Here is a 15,820-nt window from a genome sequence, read left to right on the forward strand (position 1 = left end):
GGATGAGGTGCTGTGGCCAGACCGCATCAGAAGAGAGGATGGAGCATAGTAGTTTTTTTTGTTTTTTTTACTGTAACTGTGTACAGTAAATTCTTCTGGTGTTTTGTATGTAGTGTATGTGCAACTTTGTATTGGTTGGGAATGGGATGTACACTGTGTACATTGTTTTTGTGGGACACATAAAATATATATGTTACTGTGTATTTGTGTTTTCTGAGTATAAAAACATAATTCTCAAATATTTTACAACACACTTATGTATGAAGTGTCTGTAGTAAGTGTAACACCGAACAAAAACAAGGCCTAAGTCATTCTAATGAATGGAGAAGAAGTGTTTTCCATCCATCGTAGTGTTTTACATTGAGCACATCAGTGTTCAACTGGTTGTTATGAATGTCTGTTCATATGATGGTTTGTGTGTGTCGTTTGAAAACAAAATACCATTTTGAGAAGAAATAACATTGTTTTGAATGTAAAGTTTAGTTTTGCAGGAGAAATGAGGGGTTTTGAGCATTGTGTGTGTGTTTTTTGATTTGTGTGTAGTGTTCTGAGAATATGAGGCATTCTTTCAGAAAATGTGTGTAAACAATCGAGAAAAACTGTAAGCTGCCCAGCAGTATATAAAGTAATCAGAATGAGCTCCACCTTTACCAGCTGCAACAGGAAAGTGATAAGCACATAAATGCATCAATAATTAACCTAATAATATATTGTGAAATGGGCTGCTGCATAATTAGTACTTTTACTTTCCGTACTTTGGGTACATTTTGATGCTAATACTTTTGTTAATTTAACAGAGTGGGCGAAGTGATCTAAGTAGCCTACTTCTTTTACCACGGCGTATAAGTTACAACATTAAAATCATGACGACATGCGCCACAGGAACTGTCAAGAGGGAAGCAGGATTGTATTTCATTGCGCACCAGTTTTCTAGAGGTTATTCTTAATTTCTACATGAGATAAGGTTTTTTGAGTGAACACGTTCAAGAAGATATTTTTGAACAACAAAGATAAACTCAAAAAATGACAATTTAACATTCTGAGTTGACCATATTGTGTGGTAGGCCTATATCATAATGTACATTACTGCGTGAGTAAGACTAAATTTGTACACTGAAAACGTGAACATAATAGGCCACAGCTATAACGTACTGACTGCTGCAAGTATAAAGACAGAAATGTTGTAGGCTGAATTTGTCATATTTCGATTTTTTGTGTGTTTTTTCTCAAACAGTATTGCCTTAAATGTCTCTCTTCCAGTACATGTTTACTGTAAGTTTATAATTGTTGTGCTGATTTATGCGGATGGAACTATACATTATTATAGTAGCCTAAAAAAACTGTCTGTCTGTGAGTCTGAATGTGTCAATTATGTAACGGAGGTTTCACTGTTTTCACAGATGTCTACTAAACTCTGTTGAAAAAAAACAAGAAACAGTGAAATAGAGGGGTGTTACCCTTGACGAAGGCCTGTTGATATAGGGGAGATGAGGCGGAGAGATGGCCGTGAGGACAGAGAGAGAGGGAGAGAGGGAGAGTTTGGAGAGGAGCCGAGGACTGCCCATGGTGGATGGGCGGAGCAGTAAGCATGCGCTGAGCTGGCAGACTCTGGGCTGGTCCTGACGGGCTGGCTGGGCTCCGCGCGGCTCTCTGTGCGCTTCAGACGGTCTTGGGGGAGACTACCACCAACACTCAGCGTCTCCTCGAGTACCTCAGAGAAAAAAAGAATTGAAAAGCAGAAGAGACAAAAGGATAACTGCGAGAAAACAAAGCAAACAGCTTCACCCAGGCATCTGGAAAAGCACCGAAGAAGAAGGAGACGATCCTCCCCCCCCCCCTACCCCACACCTCTCCGCCAACCCGCCCTATCCACCCTACCTACCACTTCGTGCCATCCCTCTGGTCTGAACTGCCCTCCCACCCCGTCAGGAGAACCACGACCACCCATAGGAAACCCCCACTTGACCAGCGTTGCCATTAAGCGATGCGCTTTGAATTTAGGAAGAAATCATCTATGCGTTTTTGATGCACAACACAGTGCTAGCGCTTAATTTTTTTTCCACAGCGGGAACAGTTAAGGTTACGGATTTGGGTGTTTACACTTTTTTACGGGTTTCCAGTGGCATGATAACATGCAGAATATATCATCCCACGGCAACAGACAAGGCTGCCATTCCATATATTAGTCTTTATTTAAACAACCAGCTGTCACGTACGCTGCGTTTGAGCTTATGTTTGATTTTTTCCCCACGCTTAGAAAGACCCCGAGAATGGTCTGGGAACGGACCGCCTCTCCAGACACCTAGACATTTCTTTCAAGACGTATCAGCTCTATATTTCGTGTTTATTAAAAAAGAAGCGACAAATTGACGAGGAGTCATTTGACACCGAAGCCGCTTGAGCCATAGGACTTTGCGTGCGAAGTTTGCACCGGGAAGAGGGGGGCCAAGTCGGAGATATCTTGACCATATCCACGGCATTTTCCCTTTAAGGTAAGCCAGGAGCGACCCTTTCTTGCATGTCAGTCCTGTATGTTGGGTCTGTTGTCATGTGTTTTCACTTTGGTCTGAGTGCGCTGCTACAGTTTAAAAAAATGCACGCGGTCAAACAGGGTAGTGACCTATTTTCAGAGACTCTCCAGCGGTGCGCCCATATCCTGCAGCCTGGACTCAACACACTGTCATAGTCAAGGCCGGTAGTGGCGAACGGGCCTTTGCCGGCGTTTGTGCCATTTACGCACTGTGTCAGTACATATTTCAACATGGGAGCGACCTTCTTCCGCCTGTCCGCATCCTCTCTTTTAAACTAGCACCCCCTTCATTACCCTGAGACATTTTTAGAGCAGTATCACAAATCCTGCTCTATATAGGGGTGCACATCACAGCTCAGCCAGCTGTTGTGCAAGATGCAGGCTTGTCCTGAGCTCTGTGATGTTCTGTCACAACATCTGATAAAGAGTTCAACGTCTACAGACTGCTGACATTCACTTAAAACAGTGATGTATTGGTAAATAAAACTGTGACCGCCACATGAGGTAAACACCCACGAAAAAAATCCTGTTCATTCTCAGATTTACTTTGTATTTTCCTCATTTTTACTTTATGCTATTAATTCATGTCATTAAGTTCCTTGTCTCAACAGCAAATATGTTTCTACATCACTGCAGCCTACCATGAGTTATTTATGCTGAATAACCTCTTTTCAGTGTGGTTCACACACAAGGTAATGTTAGTTGAGGCCAAGCATGTAGTGCAGGGGGCAAGTATGAGCACAGACAGAGAGGCCTAGATAAAGAGCTATTTTCCTCCAATTAAGCAATTCCACTGTCCCTAAGCCTAATTGTGTGCACACTGGGACTGGGTTTGGGATCGACCTTCTCCCCATTGGCTGCCTCCCATTGGCCCATTGTTCCAGAAGACGCCAGGGGAAAGATCCAAGCCCTGCCAAGGCAGATCTAACAAGCCCCTTGCTGGAGTGGAATAAGGCCTGATCATTAAAAAGCATTAGGCCACAATGCAGATCGAGGCACACTCAGGGGGCTGCAATTGCATTTTGGATCAGAGTAGGATGGCTGTATATTTCCAAGGTGACTGTGAGGGACTGTATGAACAATACAATGCGTGGGTGGGTGCATGAGAGGAACTGTCAAACAGATATTATATGAGACTGGAGGAGGTCAGGCTATGGGCCCACTGGAGCTCCCTCAAAGAATGTGGGGAAGAGGAGCAGCGCAAGAGGCAGCACAGGCTTTGTGCAGAGCGAGGACTTTGAATCCCTCTCCTCCCTCCCTATTCCAAGCCCATGCTATTTAATCCATAACCCCTCTCTGAACTGTGAGCACAGGTGCTCCTCACATCTACAGCCTGCTTGCCGCATTGTTTATCCAATCAGCTGATGATCAGTTCAGCCGCAGGTCAACCATAACATTCATCTGACAGAAAGACTGGGGCCAGACAGAGAGGCATCTATCACCACTGGCACACTGGTTGTTCAAGCTTTACCTCTATTACACAGCACTTAGTCACTGCCACCATAAAGCCAGATGTCCGCTGGGGTCCAGCTGTGCATCCCTGTGGTGGCATTCCAAACTCTCAGGATGTTTGTGCAGGCAGCCTTTTTTTGCTGTACATTTTCTTATCCTGACTGCATGCTTGGCCATATGTACTGTAGATACTTGGACAGCTGCTGGGTGCAACAACTTGCACAGAGTTTTGGTCAGAGTTTGTCACCAACTTGCTTCATCTGCTGCAATTAGTACGCAAGCAGATATAAAGGTTTTCCACCATACCAGTCTCTAAAATCAAATCACGGGTGTACAGTAGTTGTTACCTCCACAATTTTCTTGTGCCTTAAGGTTGTGCCCTACACCACAACTCTGTGACATCATACCCTTGAGGTCCCAAACCGTGTGAGTCTAAGGCAGCTTCTTTATGGTGGAAAAGGTGGACCCTAATGGCATATTCCTGCGTCAGGGAACAACCACGAGGCCTGTGGCAGAGGCATGGTGGGAACCCACAGTGCACTTGTACTTAAACCAGGATAATAAAAGTATACCGCATCTGATGTAAAAAGAAGCATGTTCAGTTGATTCTTACATTGCGAGTATGGTATCACAAAGAAACTCTCATCTGAAATCCAAGGTAGGTTTAATTTTTCACAGTATTGTCAGCTTTTTGTAGGGCAACTTAAATAATGTTGTCCAATGGAGGAAAAAAAATCTGAGGATGAGGACTGCTACCAGTAATAAGGTGGAATGTAATCGGTACAAACTACAATGTGAGAGCCAGTGTGAGAGTTTGAATTGATATCACAGTGGGGTTTCATAGCTACTGGAGATTACTGTCAAGCTGAGCGGCAACTCAGCAGCAGGGGAGGGAAGATTATAGTGGTCAGTGAATGAGGCAGCATGCAGTGAAAACAAGGCACCTGACATACACTTTTATTACGCATTTATCTTCCCAGGGATTAGAGACACTTTATCTTCGATCCCCGTGACCGATATGTCCTTTCTGTGGTTACAGTACTCTGCAATTCGATTTCTAATCATACAATTTCTGATTCATCCGTTATGGTGCTCAACATATGAAATATGATTAACATTGGGTTATGTCATGTTGAATGGAGTTGCACATCCCAGCTCTTGACCTTTGATTGAAACTGAAAATGTCAGGAGGAGATGCATGATATGGTATTTATGGTCAAATTTGGATAAAGTCTTTTAATATACCATAAAAAATTATAATAACTTGTACAGTATATGTCACAATGTTCATGTCAATATGAATGATTTGTTTTTGAGTATACTGTATACTGTTCTGCCATAATATCAACAGATTTGTATCATTTTGGTTCACAATCCACCTAATTTATTTGGTGAATTAATAACTTAATCCACCTAATTTAACCTAATTTAATTTAACTAATAACTTAATAATTTATATAATAATAATAATAAAAAATAATTATGTTTGTCAAATTCTAGGTTATTTAGCAGTTAATATTGGCTGTATGGTAAAGCAGTCAATTTTATACTAGCTAAAAGACTGAAGTCAACAATATCACTCATTAAAATCTAAATAGAAACAGAGCTGATTCAATGGCTGACCTCAAGGTAAACTTGATAATGACAGAGAATGACTCTCTCAGCTGTCATATCATTATAGCTTTGTGCTTTTTCCCCACAACATACCTTATCACTAATCATTGCCATATGTGCAGAATTGAAGGTGACAAACTGATACTTTAGAGTGCTGCAGTGTGACTTGTCTATGTGGGGTGACAGCCAGACTCCAGGACCCATACATTAAGAATAGACCGAGCGGATGCAGAGCTTGACTCAGACTAACTTGCAAACTTAAGTAGACCGGTGCATACCGCTTTGCTTCGTGGCTGGCTGGGCTCGCGGAGCGTGCATTTTTCTCCAGTTAAACTGTAACCACTAATCACCTCACGGCCTCACTGTTTCCTCCTGGAGCAGACCATTCCTGGGTCCCCAGGGTGGGTTAAAATGCCCCCTCCGGGAATGTATGGTTTGCTCCTTTTAAAACTACCTGTGTGGGACATCCCAAACGAGCACAGCACTCTCGCTCTTTCTGCGAGGATCTGCCACGGTGAAGTTTAGGGGTCAGTTCCTCTGTTACAAGTCTACAAGCATGCATTTCCAAAATAAACACAGACAACTCAGTGCCTTACTCCAGCTACCCCACCCTACCTCTTCTCATTCTCTGTAATGCTCTTTCTGCACTCCCTGCTCAGTGTTTCTATCGTGAGAGCATTTGCAGAGCCCTTCAGACAGTACACAGACTATGTCTGGGGCAGGGCACACTTGATGAGGAAAAGTTAAAGAAAGAATACAGGAGTAATGCCAAAACTTGAAAGAATAACAGCAATGTAAAGGAGCTGTCAGAGAGAGTGAAGGGAATAGACTAGAGCAAAGCCTGTTTTTATAAATTCCAATTTGGTTTTCCACCAACATACTTTAATATTTAACTTGTAGATAATAGTAAACTTGGATATAGTTGGAATTTTAGATATCTGGGAGCTCAGTTCAAGGACCTGTGAGTTGTACAGTAATATGCTCAAAACAATGCAGTTTAAGTGGAGGCACAGCTGGTTTCTATTATTATTTACGTGCTTGGCCAACACCCTTTACCCTCAATAGCACTACAGCAGTTCAGTATGACTAAGGTATGTACGTGTTTGCTTGTTTGAAGAGAAAAGAAAGGGAGGAGTCGGACAAAAGGGGCTCTGCCTGTAAGTACGGTTGAGGAATAACGTACTGAGAAGGGAAAGATGGTGTTTTTAAAGGAGATGAGGGTGAGGCATATCTGAGGCTCAAATACGGATCTCAAGTCTGGGCCTGGGCCCGGCTCCCTGTCTGGGCATATCCAGTCCTGTCAGCTAGCTTCCATACTTTGCCCCCTTCACCCCCTCCTTCCCTCCATCACTGACTCTCTGGGACTCCATCTCCTCCTTTTTTACTCTGCTCCATCTTTTCCTTCATCCCTCCCTCGCATTTGCGTCTCCCACTTTCCATGAGCCCCCAGCTTCATAAGTGACGCCTACATTATATAAGACCTTCTCCATCTTATATATGCAGTAAATGAGAGGGAGAGGGAGAGGGAGAGGGAGAGAACAAAGTTTGGCCTGTAAGTGTTTACGTTCTCTGTGGTGTTGTAGAGAAGTTGCCAGCACTTATTTAATTCATATGTACCGTGGCTGTTTTTCTTATGAGGGGTAGCCTTATGGAAATGTTTTAAGTTTAAGGTTACGGTTTTGTGAAATAAAGACATATTCTGACCTCAGATACCTCCTTATGAAATAGCGTGACTGTTTTTATTTGATTGCACAAGTTTTAATAATTGACTTCCAGTGGCCATCTTTAATAACGATCACTAACTTAACACAACCCGTCTCTCACTTTTACTGCGTCCGATTGCTTTTAAATGCCTTTGATCCATGTTTGCTCGGCTCTCAATAAATTATCCTTTCCCTCATGGTGAGCTTGGCTATTTCTTAATTGATTCTAAATGTCAGTTTTAATTCAGGACAGAAAAAGTGTTTGAGAACATAGATAAAGCCCTGAACCTTCAACACTAATTAAGATCCTCTCTTAGGCTCCTTCTTTCCAACGTTGCCAATACACTGTACGATTGCGTTTGTCCACACGTTTATCAGCCCTTGCTGTTGAGACTGTTTCGCCAAATCAAAAGAGGAAACAGCTCCAGATATTTCTGAAGCTTGTTTCCAACAGATTGCACTCATGCCAACAAATTTAAATCAAGAGTTTGGTGCTACTCCATTTTACAGCATTATGCTCAACTCTGTCTGTCGCCATCTCACTTGCCCTCCATCTGTCCCTTTGCATCTGTCTCTCTGCTCTCCTTTTCTGTTCCTCTCTCTTGGATGGAGCCGCAAACGATAAAAGCTGTAGGGTGGAGCCTGTCACTTAGTTGAGCTAGAACACAGAAATACAGAGAGAAAAGGAGAGGGAGGGAGAAAAGAGAGGAGAAAAAAGACAGTCATATTGACCTTGTCTTAATGCCAGCCATGGTGGAAGAGGACATGGGTAGGAGGGTTACACAGAGAAAACAGGCCTCTAATGTGAGAAGGGAGAACACAGGGCTGCCGTTAAGTTGGCACATCCTCACAAGGATAAAAGACAACACTGGCTTTGTGTGTGCATCATATATATATATATATATCATGGCGAGGGAGGTAGAAGGGCTGAAATGAAGGTATAGCAGACAATATGGGGGGCACACCCAAATTTAAAGAAGCAGGAGCTCCTTGATTGCCCTGAAGTGTGTGTTTGCCCTCAACACACAAACACACATCACGTCACTTTGTCTGCTAATTGCTCTCTGCTGTTTTGTATTTCTCCCTCTTCCTGTTTTCTTCATCCATTCAATATACTTTGGTTTTGGAAGCTTAGCCCGTGCCCTCCCTCTTCTCTCTATACATAACACTCCCTGTCCAACACACATCTGGCTCTCCTCTGTGCAGCATGGCTGGTGCACAGGTGTCACCAATCCTTCTCTAGGGACTGGGAGTGGCCAGAAATTCTGGGTCAAAGAAGCAGAAAAGTTACAACACCGTAGACGTGTCCGACAGGCCTCAGCAACACCACGCATGTGTTGCCCCCAGCCTCCCGGAGGCCGTGTTGCATAAAGCTGTTGTTGGGATCATATTACTTTGGCTATTGAATGAGAAGACTTGCTTCCCAGGGAGTTCACTGCTTACCGTTGGCTTATTGAGTTGCAAGCAAATGAAAGTGGCTAGGGTCACTGTGTAAAGACGAAAGGGGTTTGTTTCGTATGCGTGTGGTGCAATAATATTCCCTTCCAGGAAATGACTGCGAGACAGGCACACCCCTCCCAAAGCTGTACCACAGCACTCTGAACTGGTCTGAACTCCACAACACACAGCCAGCATACTGTTCACTAGTGTGTGTGCGTGTGCGTGTGCGTGTGCGTGTGCGTGTGCGTGTGTGTGTGTGTGCATAGTCTGTATGGCGGTACATAAGGGGCTGTGTCGTCAGTGTGTTTATGTGTGCATAAACTTAATGTTTCCATACATCTTTCCCTGATCCTTACTTGTCACTGGAAGAAAAGAATGCTTATCGTACCACAGTTTCCATATGCATGTCACCTCTATTAATCTGTTTGTGTGGGAGAGAGGGGGAGAGAAAGAAAGAGAGATTTCTGGACTTCCTCCCAATCCCTCCTACCCAATGGCTTAGAACTGGTGCTGGGTTTTCACCAGTGAGGGAATATAACAGACATCTCCTGTTGAGTTCAACCGCAACTGCTTGTACATTCAGTTATGCTTTATAGGGAAGCTTAAAGTTGTACTGGTTATTCAGTGATATAGGTTTGGGGTGCATATCTGTGTGCCTTGTTTTTGGCTGAAGCCATTTCTTAAAAACCCTGCCCTGAGATTTAGGGCGGGTCCTTTTGTTTGTGTGTGTGCTGAGGGAGCCTGGTATTTTAAAGATTTAGGCAGGTGCCAGCGTTTTGCATTCCTGACCTGACCTTGTGCTCATTTCTGCTGCCTTTAGGGGAGGTCTTCCTCTAAGCTGGCAACAGTGTGTGTATGTGGCGTGTGTGCTTGTATACATGCACATCTGCACGTAAGCTTTCCAAGTTTCAGCATTTAATGCTATATCCTTCCCTTCCATCTAAGTGCACTGTGTTTGATAAGATCACTCTTTGCATGCAAGGATCTCTACAGCTCTTATAGCATATCCACTACATACCCACAGTGGTAACACATGTACAGTACACTGCCCCATCAAGGAAATATGGACAAAAGGAAGTTTTTGTTTGGAAAAGTATAGACCTCCAGAGATTATGTTAACTGCCAGCTCTGACAATGTTACACCTCCACAAACATTACTTGAATTTCATACTGCCAGTCTAGCTGTTAGAATAATGCTAATGTTGGTGTGAGTCAGCTGGATTGACAGCATTTAGTGTGGGAGTAGCAAAGAACCATCACTTCCGAAACACAGACCCTATGTAGCAAACCTAGCAAAATGAATACAGCTGGTTAGTGGGCTGATGAGAGGGCAACGAGCTGGGATGTTGTGTTGTTTGATTCTGCAGAACCAAATCCATTCATTTTCCAGAAAATAAAAGAGTCAAAATAACCCCCTCACCACATGTTTATAAAACAAAAACATGTTTACCCCAAGTTTAGTTGTGAAAATGCACAAACTGTAAAAGAGAGCTGTTAACTTTTATCACTGTACTTTTTCACCCACCACCAACTCTAACAGCCTCACACTGTTTTTCCCTCTGCCATTTTTTTCACCCCCCACCTCTCCTGTTGCTTTCCTACTGAGCGTAGTGTAGTGACGCCCCTGCTTTGGCTGGTGAGCCAACTCCAGACCCTGTGATTGCGCTCAGGAGTCGGAGGATTGCATCACTAGCTGTGGGGAGAGGCCACAGGAATGGACTGAAAATGGGGGGAGAGAACAGTAGAGAGAGAGAGAGAGAGAAAGAGACACGAGAGGGGTTAATGAAGGAGAGGATAAGGAGAGAGCGATTCCAGACGATGGGGATAAAGCCTGAGGAAGTGTGGAGGAAGTCGAGAGGGAAAAGCACTGAGGGAGATCATGCAAGTTTTTGTTTATATGGAATGGCAGAGCAAAGATGAGAGTAATGAAGGCTGGAGAAAATGCATTCAGTGGACTGCAGGAGGTAGAGACGCCCAGCTGAGTTAATGGGAGGTCAACGTAATCCAGGGTGGGGATGTACATAGAATCTCCTGAGTGCAAAGACAAGCACATACTTCTCTCCTCTTCTTCTCTTCTCCTCTCACGGATGGTGGGAGGCCTCCTGCTGTGTTCATTGGTTCCCCGCTGCCCTTTGCTGCGCTATGAATCTACTATCTTGTGAAATGCCCCATGTTATTGTAAGTTTACTCACCGCATTTCAAAGCTACACAGTACCGTCGTGCAAAGTGCCTTAAGCACAAGTATTGGTAAGGTTTACTGCTTGAACACTCTGAGTCATGGTCCCCTAGAGGGTTATCAGTTTAGCGCTGACTGCTATCCTGATGTTACAGCATAGATTAAAACAGTTTCAGTTGATGAAAACGTATGTATCTGATTTTAAATGGGAGTAGGTGGGTAAAAAAACAACCAGGCACTCAAAACATATGTGTCCTACACGTGGCCCTTCAATCACATACTGTTTCTGTCATACAGCAGCTACTAGGGAGTCTAATAAATTGACTGTGGCTTGGGGGAAGTTTCCTAGCCTCATGCCAATGTGCAGCTTCTCTCTCCCCCTGTACCTGCCTCTTAGGTGGGCTGCTTTCTTTCATTGCAGAACAGATTTTCTACTGATATTTGCACACTGTCCCCTTCAATAAAATGCAAGTATCATTATATTGATCTGATAATGCATGCTTCCCCTTGAAATTTAGTCCATCCCTACCCCACCACAACTCAAGTCAGGTCACTGTGTCGTGTGATAATCCCGGGTCGAGCAGGTCAAAAAGCTTGATGACAGAATGTGAACTCTCAGTCAGATGGCTGTTTTATGATCCTTCATGGCCTAATCTCACAATTCGGAAGTGGAACGTCAGGGATATAGACTTCATAATTCATAACCAAAAGTTTGCAAATCATGGAAAGCTGATGTCAGACTGTTCATACCAAAGTTTGCATTCTAACAGAAATGTTAATGTTCAACCACAGAGAGATATTGCTTTAAGCGTGTGCTCTTCCTTACTCACGAAACAGTCCCCTTTGACAACAAACTGCAAGTGTGACCCGCCCTTCTCCCTCCCTCCTGGCACCTTTCCTCCCTCCCTGCCTTCCCTCTGCCTGGAATTCCTCAGCGTCTGAACGCTCTGGCTGCAGGCCATCAGTAGCTCGCTGAGAAGCTTCCTGTTGCACTCTCTCCCTCCTTCAATTCGTCTATTCCTCCCTTATTTCTTTCCTCCTTCCCTAATTCGCTCCTTTCTCCCCGTCTAATGTGTTGTCTCAGATTTTTCCCTTCATCTCCTCCTTTGCTTATCACTTGCTTTTGCATGCTCACACTCTTTTAACATATTCTTATTGTCTTTTTAAAAACCCTAAAAGATCAAATAGCAATGTTGTGCTTATTCCTCCGTGGGTTAAAGCATGTGAACACGCACGTCACCATGTCTCTGTATTGCAGCTGTTGTGACTCCAGTGCAACTTGTCCTCCCCCTTCCCAGTGGTTCTATGTTTGCTGCTATTACATAATCCTGTGTACCATCCTGTGTGCTTTTTTGCAACAGGGGTGAGAAGAAGGGGAGAAGTTTACTTCGACATTAAGAGAAAACCCTCTAAGTGAAACTTTGATTTATCTTTATTACATGTGTCTATAAATTGTGTGAGGAAAGGAAATAATCTGGCCGTTAATGCACAATTTAGGCCAGGTAGGGGTTACATTAGGTGAGAGAAGAATGAGAAGTGGAAGAGAAAAACAAACTGAAAGAAGAATCAGAGCACATAAGGGAAAAAAAGGAAAGAATAGAGGGATAGAAAGAAAGAGGGAATGAGAGGCCCAGAGGAGGAGGAGGAGTGGAAACTGAGGTTTCCTGTCTGAGGAGGCGGCTGGCTGAGGAGGACAGATGCAAGAAAAAAAGAATTTCTCAGCTGTGTGTGTTTGTGTGTTGAGTGATCCATCAGGGGTGGAAGGGTGGAGGGTGTATGTGGGGGCTGTGGCTCGAATGTGTATGTGTCAGCGGAGGTGGGGTCCCTTGCGGCTATTACCTCAAGAAACGTCAGCAATGACAGAAGTGGGAGAGAAGGAGGGACCACTTTTGGGTCTGTTTTCTTGTGTCTCCAAATCGGTAACAAACATACTACATCATATCTGGATATTAACCTGTCTCAACTTGTCTTCTTCATTGTTAGTGTGGAACCTTGTCTGACTAATCTCACCTAACTTTGATATGTCCAAAGGAAAATTGTAAATAGGAAATACTTTACTATGAAGCTTACTTACGTGCCAAGTTGTTTATTCCTCCTTGGCCCCAGTTACAGATATAAAACCCATATGTCAGGGGTCAGAGTTCCCACCACACCCGCCTTTATCTGTCACCTTTGACCCTTTCCTCCCCACCTGGTGGATGGTTAAAAAGCAGCAGGTCTAGACATGAGTAATGTTGCAACTGCAGGTCTTTACACATCACTGCTAAACCACAGAATTACAAAACCTAATGTAAACATATTTAAGAAACAGTGTTGCTTACCTTCAGTTCCTTGGCATTATAATGTGGTCACTGCAACGTTGCAATTTAAAATGATAGCAGGTTTTGCTTTGCGGGATTGAATTTATTAATTTAGTCACCTATATCCTTTGAATCAAGTTCCAGCCCTGAAATTGAGTAGAGCTAATGATTGAACAGGCTACAAGTCCACAATATCTACTATAACTATAGTATAGTAATCCTAGAATATCATAGAAAACCTTTGAAAGTACTTAACCTGAGTTTCTTTTTATTACACATATTGATATTTGAGTAACTCTATTTATTTTTTAACATAAATATATTACATAAATAAATATGTTTTATATGGACCCTTTGAATGTGGCTATTAAAGAATAATGGCCAACCTATACATTGAGCAGGACATTCAACAGTTGAAAATAAAGAAATTTTACTGCAAATTCTTGTTGAGCACACTCTCCTATATATTCCAATGGCTTTTTGGCTGATAGGTGGGTTTACTGTAAACCGCCAGGTATAGCATACATATATACTCTGTATACCCGTGTATACCCTCCACTACACCACTGGTCACAGGGGCATGCCAGGTAACACGTGATGGCCTATTGACCGCACAAACAAAGGTTTATCAATTGTGCACTATGTTGGTCTGAGAGCTGGTAGTTAGTACCTCCCCTACACATGTTGATGAATACTTACTCTTTATAAGTAAGTAGTGTAGAACTCTCTATAACTCTCTTAGGGTGCTGCGGTGGGGGCTTGTTTTCTCAGACATGTCAGTATAAGGAAATAAAATGGTAAACCATGCAATAGTATTGAGATTTATTTTTTTGTATTTTTGTTGCTATCTCAGTTTATTAACTTGGTCTTAAAATTATATTAATTTAGTGATGACTGGGTATTGGTACTTACTAATTTCAAGATATCACCAGCCTTAAAAAGGATATTGGGCGCCTCGGTTGCTCACCTGGTAGAGCGGGTGCCCATATAGAGAGGTTCAGTCCTTGACGCAACAGCCGGGGATTCAAACCTGCGGCCCTTTGCTGCATGTCATTCCTCCCTCTCTCTCCCCTTTCATGTCAAATCTGTCCTGTCACAAATAAAGGCCTAAAATGCCCAAAAAATATCTTAAAAGCAAAAAAAGAAAAACACATGTCAAGATATACAAGAATTTCTTCCTCCTGCAAGTAAAGTTTTAGCGCAGCATGATTGTTTAGTGTTTTAAAAAACAACATGTTAAACCGACCCTCACATCAATACCATATGCTGTTAGACATCCCTACCGTGGACTTTCTCTCTCTCTGCGTTCTGTGTTTTTGTGTGTGAAAATGAAAAAGAGTGAGCAAAGCGCCCTGGGGAGAGATGGCTTACCTCCTGCAGACCACCTCCCAGGGTCACAGCAGGAGGCAGATTAAGTTACAGCCAACCTCAGTGGGGGCCACACAAAACATGTACACACACATTCATTCTCTCACTCTCTAAAACCCTCACAAAAAAATATTACACAATAAGATTACATACCCTGTAACATAATCATCTTATACTGCACAGCTTTGATACTGTGATGCTTTATGTTGGCTCTTGTTTTTGCACCATTAGATGGAGCAGACTGAGCCGATACACGATCCTCCTCATATCAGATCAGGCTAAAGATCAATCGGTCAGAGCAGGGTGAAAGGTCAGCTCTGATCCATGTGAGCCTAGCCTCAGAGTATGGAGGTGTTGAAACACATAGCCCTCCTTTGACCTGATGCTCCCCTCCCCCCACCCCGTGTTACCTCACCCATTGGCCAACTCCCACACCCTCCAACCTCGACCCATGTTCACCTCCGAACACACACACACACCGCATTAAAGGGCGATTTGCAGTGGGTGGATGTGGTACTCGAGTGGAAAAGGGTTATACAGGGGAAGAGGTGACGGGGGTTGCTTATGAGAAGGACACACAGAAACCTCTTCAGGACTCCTCTTCCTCCACCACTTCCTCCTCCCTTCATCCTCACCCTTACATATCCTCGCTGTGGCCCCTTCGGTCATCCCTCCTCTCCTCTCTCTCTCTGCTTGTTTACTCTGCTAGAAAGAGAGAGAGGGCCCAGAGAAGGGACAATGCCGCCTTTCAGAGAGACTGTCGACCCCACGGCTGAGCAAGGAAGTCTGCATGGGGGCCAGCCAACACCCCTTCCACAAACTTCACTGCCATCCACCACTGGGCTTTACACACACAAACACACACACACACACAACACACACACACACACATACACAAACACACACACACACACACACACACACACTTGCATATCAAGCCAACACCATACTCCTTCCTTCACTGTATCGTTCTTTCGCTCGTTCGCCCTATCTCTTTGTCTCACATTTCCCACAAACCCCCTCTCAGTTGCCGTGGCTATTTGGAGGATGTAGTCAAGATCCTGTAACTTCAGTCCAAGATCCACACCGTGTGAGTAATTTCCCAGCCAGTCTCTATAATTTCTCCATGAAGAAATATTCATGAGGGTGGGCTGAGGTGAAATCCAGCATTGGGGACTGATTCCCCAGAAGCTTCACTGGCCCAACTCCACTGGGAGCACATTAGCGCGGTATGGAC

General features: G+C 43.7%; 1 protein-coding gene across 1 annotated transcript in view; it reads left to right on the forward strand.

The window, feature by feature from the left end:
* Positions 1-1,522: 1,522 nt before the first annotated feature.
* Positions 1,523-15,820, forward strand: part of glis2b (GLIS family zinc finger 2b) — a 21,376-nt gene continuing 7,078 nt past the window's right edge. Inside the window, exon 1 of the mRNA XM_032537349.1 lies at positions 1,523-2,492. The gene's annotated coding sequence lies outside the window, so the exon portion shown is untranslated. The remainder of the gene's footprint in view (positions 2,493-15,820) is intronic.

This window comes from Etheostoma spectabile, chromosome 15, assembly GCF_008692095.1.
Source record: "Etheostoma spectabile isolate EspeVRDwgs_2016 chromosome 15, UIUC_Espe_1.0, whole genome shotgun sequence".
NCBI lineage: Eukaryota > Metazoa > Chordata > Actinopteri > Perciformes > Percidae > Etheostoma > Etheostoma spectabile.